The 7540-nt window shown below is 39.5% G+C and overlaps 7 non-coding genes across 7 annotated transcripts in view; all 7 read right to left on the bottom strand.

The window, feature by feature from the left end:
* Positions 1 to 26, bottom strand: part of TRNAF-GAA (transfer RNA phenylalanine (anticodon GAA)) — a 73-nt gene extending 47 nt beyond the window's left edge. Inside the window, exon 1 of the tRNA in view lies at positions 1 to 26. This exon is cut by the window's left edge and continues 47 nt beyond it. This is a non-coding gene — a tRNA (tRNA-Phe).
* Positions 27 to 1119: 1093 nt separating this feature from the next.
* Positions 1120 to 1192, bottom strand: TRNAF-GAA (transfer RNA phenylalanine (anticodon GAA)). The gene has a single exon. It is a non-coding gene; the product is annotated as a tRNA-Phe (tRNA).
* Positions 1193 to 2866: 1674 nt separating this feature from the next.
* Positions 2867 to 2939, bottom strand: TRNAF-GAA (transfer RNA phenylalanine (anticodon GAA)). Its single transcript has one exon. It is a non-coding gene; the product is annotated as a tRNA-Phe (tRNA).
* Positions 2940 to 4032: 1093 nt separating this feature from the next.
* Positions 4033 to 4105, bottom strand: TRNAF-GAA (transfer RNA phenylalanine (anticodon GAA)). Its single transcript has one exon. It is a non-coding gene; the product is annotated as a tRNA-Phe (tRNA).
* Positions 4106 to 5198: 1093 nt separating this feature from the next.
* Positions 5199 to 5271, bottom strand: TRNAF-GAA (transfer RNA phenylalanine (anticodon GAA)). The gene has a single exon. It is a non-coding gene; the product is annotated as a tRNA-Phe (tRNA).
* Positions 5272 to 6372: 1101 nt separating this feature from the next.
* Positions 6373 to 6445, bottom strand: TRNAF-GAA (transfer RNA phenylalanine (anticodon GAA)). The gene has a single exon. It is a non-coding gene; the product is annotated as a tRNA-Phe (tRNA).
* A 510-nt stretch (positions 6446 to 6955) lies between these two features.
* TRNAF-GAA (transfer RNA phenylalanine (anticodon GAA)) lies at positions 6956 to 7028 on the bottom strand. The gene has a single exon. It is a non-coding gene; the product is annotated as a tRNA-Phe (tRNA).
* Positions 7029 to 7540: the final 512 nt, after the last annotated feature.

The raw sequence follows: 7540 nt of genomic DNA, 5'->3' as shown, positions 1-7540 counted from the left end.
CGCTCTCCCAACTGAGCTATTTCGGCCTGCTGCTAGCAGAGGTCTTCATACATTGATTTGAACCATTCAACAAACTAGATGCATGACCTGGATATTTACCCTTATATGTTAGAGATATGTTTTAAGGAGTCCTGTATCAGTCAGCAGTTAACTTGTGCAATGGGTAAATAGCGTTTTTGGGATCCGGGTTAGGTAGCGGTTTTTTAACTCTGAATGGACTAGCACTATATTACCCAGACGTATGTGGCCTGAGTAGGTAAGCAGTGTCATCTGACTACTGACATCTGTGTTCAAGGGAAAGTTGAAGGTAATGCAGACAAGAGTTTACTTTACAAAAAAGCATGAAATGGGAAACATTCATAGTGTAACCTGAAGGCAAGAAATGTCGAAGCAAGTTTAAAGGCGGACAGAAAGTAAAGTCTATGTTAAATTGCTTGTGTTGTATATCAGTTGGAAAAAAATGTTATGAATAGAGAAAAAAGTACTACAGCTGATTCCAAGACCTATTTTGTTAGAAGCATGGAACTTCTCAACTGTGCAGAAACCCGGGATTGAAGCAGGGACTTTTAGATCTTCAGTCTAACGCTCTCCCAACTGAGCTATTTCGGCCTGCTGCTAGCTGTGGTCTTCATACTTTGATTTGAACCATTCAACAAACTAGATGCATGACCTGGATATTTACCCTTATATGTTAGAGATATGTTTTAAGGAGTCCTGTATCATTCAGCAGTTAACTTGTGCAATGGGTAAATAGCATTTTTGGGATCCGGGTTAGGTAGCGTTTTTTTAACTCTGAATGGACTAGCACTATATTACCCAGACGTATGTGGCCTGAGTAGGTAAGCAACGTCATCTGACTACTGACATCTGTGTTCAAGGGGAAGTTGAAGGTAATGCAGACAAGAGTTTACATTACAAAAAAGCATGAAATGGGAAACATTCATAGTGTAACCTGAAGGCAAGAAATGTGGAAGCAAGTTTAGAAGCAGGACACAAAGCAAAGTCTATGTTAAATTGCTTGTGTTGTATATCAGTTGGAAATAATTTGATGAATAGAGAAAAAAGTACTACAGCTGATTCCAAGACCTATTTTGTTAGAAGCAAGGAACCTCTCAACTGTGCCGAAACCCGGGATTGAACCAGGGACCTTTAGATCTTCAGTCTAACGCTCTCCCAATTGAGCTATTTCGGCCTGCTGCTAGCTGTGGTCTTCATACTTTGATTTGAACCATTCAACAAACAAGATGCATGACCTGGATATTTACCCTTATATGTTAGAGATATGTTTTAAGGAGTCCTGTATCATTCAGCAGTTAACTTGTGCAATGGGTAAATAGCGTTTTTGGGATCCGGGTTAGGTAGCGTTTTTTTAACTCTGAATGGACTAGCACTATATTACCCAGACGTATTTGGCCTGAGTAGGTAAGCAATGTCATCTGACTACTGACATCTGTGTTCAAGGGGAAGTTGAAGGTAAGGCAGACAAGAGGTTACTTTACAAAAAAGCATGAAATGGGAAACATTCATAGTCTAACCTGAAGGCAAGAAATGTGGAAGCAAGTTTAGAATGAGGACAGAAAGCAAAGTCTATGTTAAATTACTTGTGTTGTATATCAGTTGGAAAAAATTTGATGAATGGAGAAAAAAGTACTGTAGCAGATTCCAAGACCTCTTTTGTCAAAAGCAAGGAACCTCTCAACTGTGCCGAAACCCGGGATTGAACCAGGGACCTTTAGATCTTCAGTCTAACGCTCTCCCAACTGAGATATTTCGGCCTGCTGCTAGCAGTGGTCTTCATACTTTGATTTGAACCATTCAACAAACTAGATGCATGACCTGGATATTTACCCTTATATGTTAGAGATATGTTTTAAGGAGTCCTGTATCATTCAGCAGTTAACTTGTGCAATGGGTAAATAGCGTTTTTGGGATCCGGGTTAGGTAACGTTTTTTTAACTCTGAATGGACTAGCACTATATTACCCAGACGTATGTGGCCTGAGTAGGTAAGCAATGTCATCTGAATACTGACATCTGTGTTCAAGGGGAAGTTGAAGGTAATGCAGACAAGAGTTTACTTTACAAAAAAGCATGAAATGGGAAACATTCATAGTCTAACCTGAAGGCAAGAAATGTGGAAGCAAGTTTAGAAGGAGGACAGAAAGCAGTCTATGTTAAATTGCTTGTGTTGTATATCAGTTGGAAAAAATTTGATGAATAGAGAAAAAAGTACTGCAGCAGATTTCAAGACCTATTTTGTTGAAAGCAAGGAACCTCTCAACTGTGCCGAAAACCGGGATTGAACCAGGGACCTTTAGATCTTCAGTCTAACGCTCTCCCAACTGAGCTATTTCGGCCTGCTGCTAGCTGAGGTCTTCATACTTTGATTTGAACCATTCAACAAACTAGATGCATGACCTGGATATTTACCCTTATATGTTAGAGATATGTTTTAAGGAGTACTGTATCATTCAGCAGTTAACTTGTGCAATGGGTAAATAGCGTTTTTGGGATCCGGGTTAGGTAACGTTTTTTTAACTCTGAATGGACTAGCACTATATTACCCAGACGTATGTGGCCTGAGTAGGTAAGCAATGTCATCTGACTACTGACATCTGTGTTCAAGGGGAAGTTGAAGGTAATGCAGACAAGAGTTTACTTTACAAAAAAGCATGAAATGGGAAACATTCATAGTCTAACCTGAAGGCAAGAAATGTGGAAGCAAGTTTAGAAGGAGGACAGAAAGCAAAGTCTATGTTAAATTGCTTGTGTTGTATATCAGTTCGAAAAAATTTGATGAATAGAGAAAAAAGTACTGCAGCAGATTTCAAGACCTATTTTGTTGAAAGCAAGGAACCTCTCAACTGTGCCGAAACACGGGATTGAACCAAGGACCTTTAGATCTTCAGTCTAACGCTCTCCCAACTGAGCTATTTCGGCCTGCTGCTAGAAGTGGTCTTCATACTTTGATTTGAACCATTCAACAAACTAGATGCATGACCTGGATATTTACCCTTATATGTTAGAGATATGTTTTAAGGAGTCCTGTATCATTCAGCAGTTAACTTGTGCAATGGGTAAATAGCGTTTTTGGGATCCGGGTTAGGTAACGTTTTTTTAACTCTGAATGGACTAGCACTATATTACCCAGACGTATGTGGCCTGAGTAGGTAAGCAATGTCATCTGACTACTGACATCTGTGTTCAAGGGGAAGTTGAAGGTAATGCAGACAAGAGTTTACTTTACAAAAAAGCATGAAATGGGAAACATTCATAGTCTAACCTGAAGGCAAGAAATGTGGAAGCAAGTTTAGAAGGAGGACAGAAAGCAAAGTCTATGTTAAATTGCTTGTGTTGTATATCAGTTGGAAAAAATTTGATGAATAGAGAAAAAAGTACTGCAGCAGATTTCAAGACCTATTTTGTTGAAAGCAAGGAACCTCTCAACTGTGCCGAAAACCGGGATTGAAACAGGGACCTTTAGATCTTCAGTCTAACGCTCTCCCAACTGAGCTATTTCGGCCTGCTGCTAGCTGTGGTCTTCATACTTTGATTTGAACCATTCAACAAACTAGATGCATGACCTGGATATTTACCCTTATATGTTAGAGATATGTTTTAAGGAGTCCTGTATCATTCAGCAGTTAACTTGTGCAATGGGTAAATAGCGTTTTTGGGATCCGGGTTAGGTAGCGTTTTTTTAACTCTGAATGGACTAGCACTATATTACCCAGACGTATTTGGCCTGAGTAGGTAAGCAATGTCATCTGACTACTGACATCTGTGTTCAAGGGGAAGTTGAAGGTAAGGCAGACAAGAGGTTACTTTACAAAAAAGCATGAAATGGGAAACATTCATAGTCTAACCTGAAGGCAAGAAATGTGGAAGCAAGTTTAAAAGGAGGACACAAAGCAAAGTCTATGTTAAATTGCTTGTGTTGTATATCAGTTGGAAAAAATTTGATGAATAGAGAAAAAAGTACTACAGCTGATTCCAAGACCGATTTTGTTAGAAGCAAGGAACCTCTCAACTGTGCCAAAACCTGGGATTGAACCAGGGACCTTTAGATCTTCAGTCTAACGCTCTCCCAACTGAGCTATTTCGGCCTGCTGCTAGCTGTGGTCTTCATACTTTGCTTTGAACCATTCAACAAACTAGATGCATGACCTGGATATTTAGCCTTATATGTTAGAGATATGTTTTAAGGAGTCCTGTATCATTCAGCAGTTAACTTGTGCAATGGGTAAATAGCGTTTTTGGGATCCGGGTTAGGTAACGTTTTTTTAACTCTGAATGGACTAGCACTATATTACCCAGACGTATGTGGCCTGAGTAGGTAAGCAATGTCATCTGACTACTGACATCTGTGTTCAAGGGGAAGTTGAAGGTAATGCAGACAAGAGTTTACTTTACAAAAAAGCATGAAATGGGAAACATTCATAGTCTAACCTGAAGGCAAGAAATGTGGAAGCAAGTTTAGAAGGAGGACAGAAAGCAAAGTCTATGTTAAATTGCTTGTGTTGTATATCAGTTGGAAAAAATTTGATGAATAGAGAAAAAAGTACTGCAGCAGATTTCAAGACCTATTTTGTTGAAAGCAAGGAACCTCTCAACTGTGCCGAAAACCGGGATTGAAACAGGGACCTTTAGATCTTCAGTCTAACGCTCTCCCAACTGAGCTATTTCGGCCTGCTGCTAGCTGTGGTCTTCATACTTTGATTTGAACCATTCAACAAACTAGATGCATGACCTGGATATTTACCCTTATATGTTAGAGATATGTTTTAAGGAGTCCTGTATCATTCAGCAGTTAACTTGTGCAATGGGTAAATAGCGTTTTTGGGATCCGGGTTAGGTAGCGTTTTTTTAACTCTGAATGGACTAGCACTATATTACCCAGACGTATTTGGCCTGAGTAGGTAAGCAATGTCATCTGACTACTGACATCTGTGTTCAAGGGGAAGTTGAAGGTAAGGCAGACAAGAGGTTACTTTACAAAAAAGCATGAAATGGGAAACATTCATAGTCTAACCTGAAGGCAAGAAATGTGGAAGCAAGTTTAGAAGGAGGACACAAAGCAAAGTCTATGTTAAATTGCTTGTGTTGTATATCAGTTGGAAAGAATTTGATGAATAGAGAAAAAAGTACTACAGCTGATTCCAAGACCTATTTTGTTAGAAGCAAGGAACCTCTCAACTGTGCCGAAACCCGGGATTGAACCAGGGACCTTTAGATCTTCAGTCTAACGCTCTCCCAACTGAGCTATTTCGGCCTGCTGCTAGCAGAGGTCTTCATACATTGATTTGAACCATTCAACAAACTAGATGCATGACCTGGATATTTACCCTTATATGTTAGAGATATGTTTTAAGGAGTCCTGTATCAGTCAGCAGTTAACTTGTGCAATGGGTAAATAGCGTTTTTGGGATCCGGGTTAGGTAGCGGTTTTTTAACTCTGAATGGACCTGGACTAGCACTATATTACCCAGACGTATGTGGCCTGAGTAGGTAAGCAGTGTCATCTGACTACTGACATCTGTGTTCAAGGGGAAGTTGAAGGTAATGCAGACAAGAGTTTACTTTACAAAAAAGCATGAAATGGGAAACATTCATAGTGTAACCTGAAGGCAAGAAATGTCGAAGCAAGTTTAAAGGCGGACAGAAAGTAAAGTCTATGTTAAATTGCTTGTGTTGTATATCAGTTGGAAAAAAATGTTATGAATAGAGAAAAAAGTACTACAGCTGATTCCAAGACCTATTTTGTTAGAAGCATGGAACTTCTCAACTGTGCAGAAACCCGGGATTGAAGCAGGGACTTTTAGATCTTCAGTCTTTAACGCTCTCCCAACTGAGCTATTTCGGCCTGCTGCTAGCTGTGGTCTTCATACTTTGATTTGAACCATTCAACAAACTAGATGCATGACCTGGATATTTACCCTTATATGTTAGAGATATGTTTTAAGGAGTCCTGTATCATTCAGCAGTTAACTTGTGCAATGGGTAAATAGCATTTTTGGGATCCGGGTTAGGTAGCGTTTTTTTAACTCTGAATGGACTAGCACTATATTACCCAGACGTATGTGGCCTGAGTAGGTAAGCAACGTCATCTGACTACTGACATCTGTGTTCAAGGGGAAGTTGAAGGTAATGCAGACAAGAGTTTACATTACAAAAAAGCATGAAATGGGAAACATTCATAGTGTAACCTGAAGGCAAGAAATGTGGAAGCAAGTTTAGAAGCAGGACACAAAGCAAAGTCTATGTTAAATTGCTTGTGTTGTATATCAGTTGGAAATAATTTGATGAATAGAGAAAAAAGTACTACAGCTGATTCCAAGACCTATTTTGTTAGAAGCAAGGAACCTCTCAACTGTGCCGAAACCCGGGATTGAACCAGGGACCTTTAGATCTTCAGTCTAACGCTCTCCCAACTGAGCTATTTCGGCCTGCTGCTAGCTGTGGTCTTCATACTTTGATTTGAACCATTCAACAAACAAGATGCATGACCTGGATATTTACCCTTATATGTTAGAGATATGTTTTAAGGAGTCCTGTATCATTCAGCAGTTAACTTGTGCAATGGGTAAATAGCGTTTTTGGGATCCGGGTTAGGTAGCGTTTTTTTAACTCTGAATGGACTAGCACTATATTACCCAGACGTATTTGGCCTGAGTAGGTAAGCAATGTCATCTGACTACTGACATCTGTGTTCAAGGGGAAGTTGAAGGTAAGGCAGACAAGAGGTTACTTTACAAAAAAGCATGAAATGGGAAACATTCATAGTCTAACCTGAAGGCAAGAAATGTGGAAGCAAGTTTAGAATGAGGACAGAAAGCAAAGTCTATGTTAAATTACTTGTGTTGTATATCAGTTGGAAAAAATTTGATGAATGGAGAAAAAAGTACTGTAGCAGATTCCAAGACCTCTTTTGTCAGAAGCAAGGAACCTCTCAACTGTGCCGAAACCCGGGATTGAACCAGGGACCTTTAGATCTTCAGTCTAACGCTCTCCCAACTGAGCTATTTCGGCCTGCTTCTAGCAGAGGTCTTCATACTTTGATTTGAACCATTCAACAAACTAGATGCATGACCTGGATATTTACCCTTATATGTTAGAGATATGTTTTAAGGAGTCCTGTATCATTCAGCAGTTAACTTGTGCAATGGGTAAATAGCGTTTTTGGGATCCGGGTTAGGTAACGTTTTTTTAACTCTGAATGGACTAGCACTATATTACCCAGACGTATGTGGCCTGAGTAGGTAAGCAATGTCATCTGACTACTGACATCTGTGTTCAAGGGGAAGTTGAAGGTAATGCAGACAAGAGTTTACTTTACAAAAAAGCATGAAATGGGAAACATTCATAGTCTAACCTGAAGGCAAGAAATGTGGAAGCAAGTTTAGAAGGAGGACAGAAAGCAAAGTCTATGTTAAATTGCTTGTGTTGTATATCAGTTTGAAAAAATTTGATGAATAGAGAAAAAAGTACTGCAGCAGATTTCAAGACCTATTTTGTTGAAAGCAAGGAACCTCTCAACTGTG

Source organism: Lissotriton helveticus, chromosome 8 (genome assembly GCF_964261635.1).
Source record: "Lissotriton helveticus chromosome 8, aLisHel1.1, whole genome shotgun sequence".
NCBI lineage: Eukaryota > Metazoa > Chordata > Amphibia > Caudata > Salamandridae > Lissotriton > Lissotriton helveticus.
The sequence above is the reverse complement of the archived record's forward strand: the minus strand, read 5'-3'. Positions and strand labels throughout refer to the sequence as shown.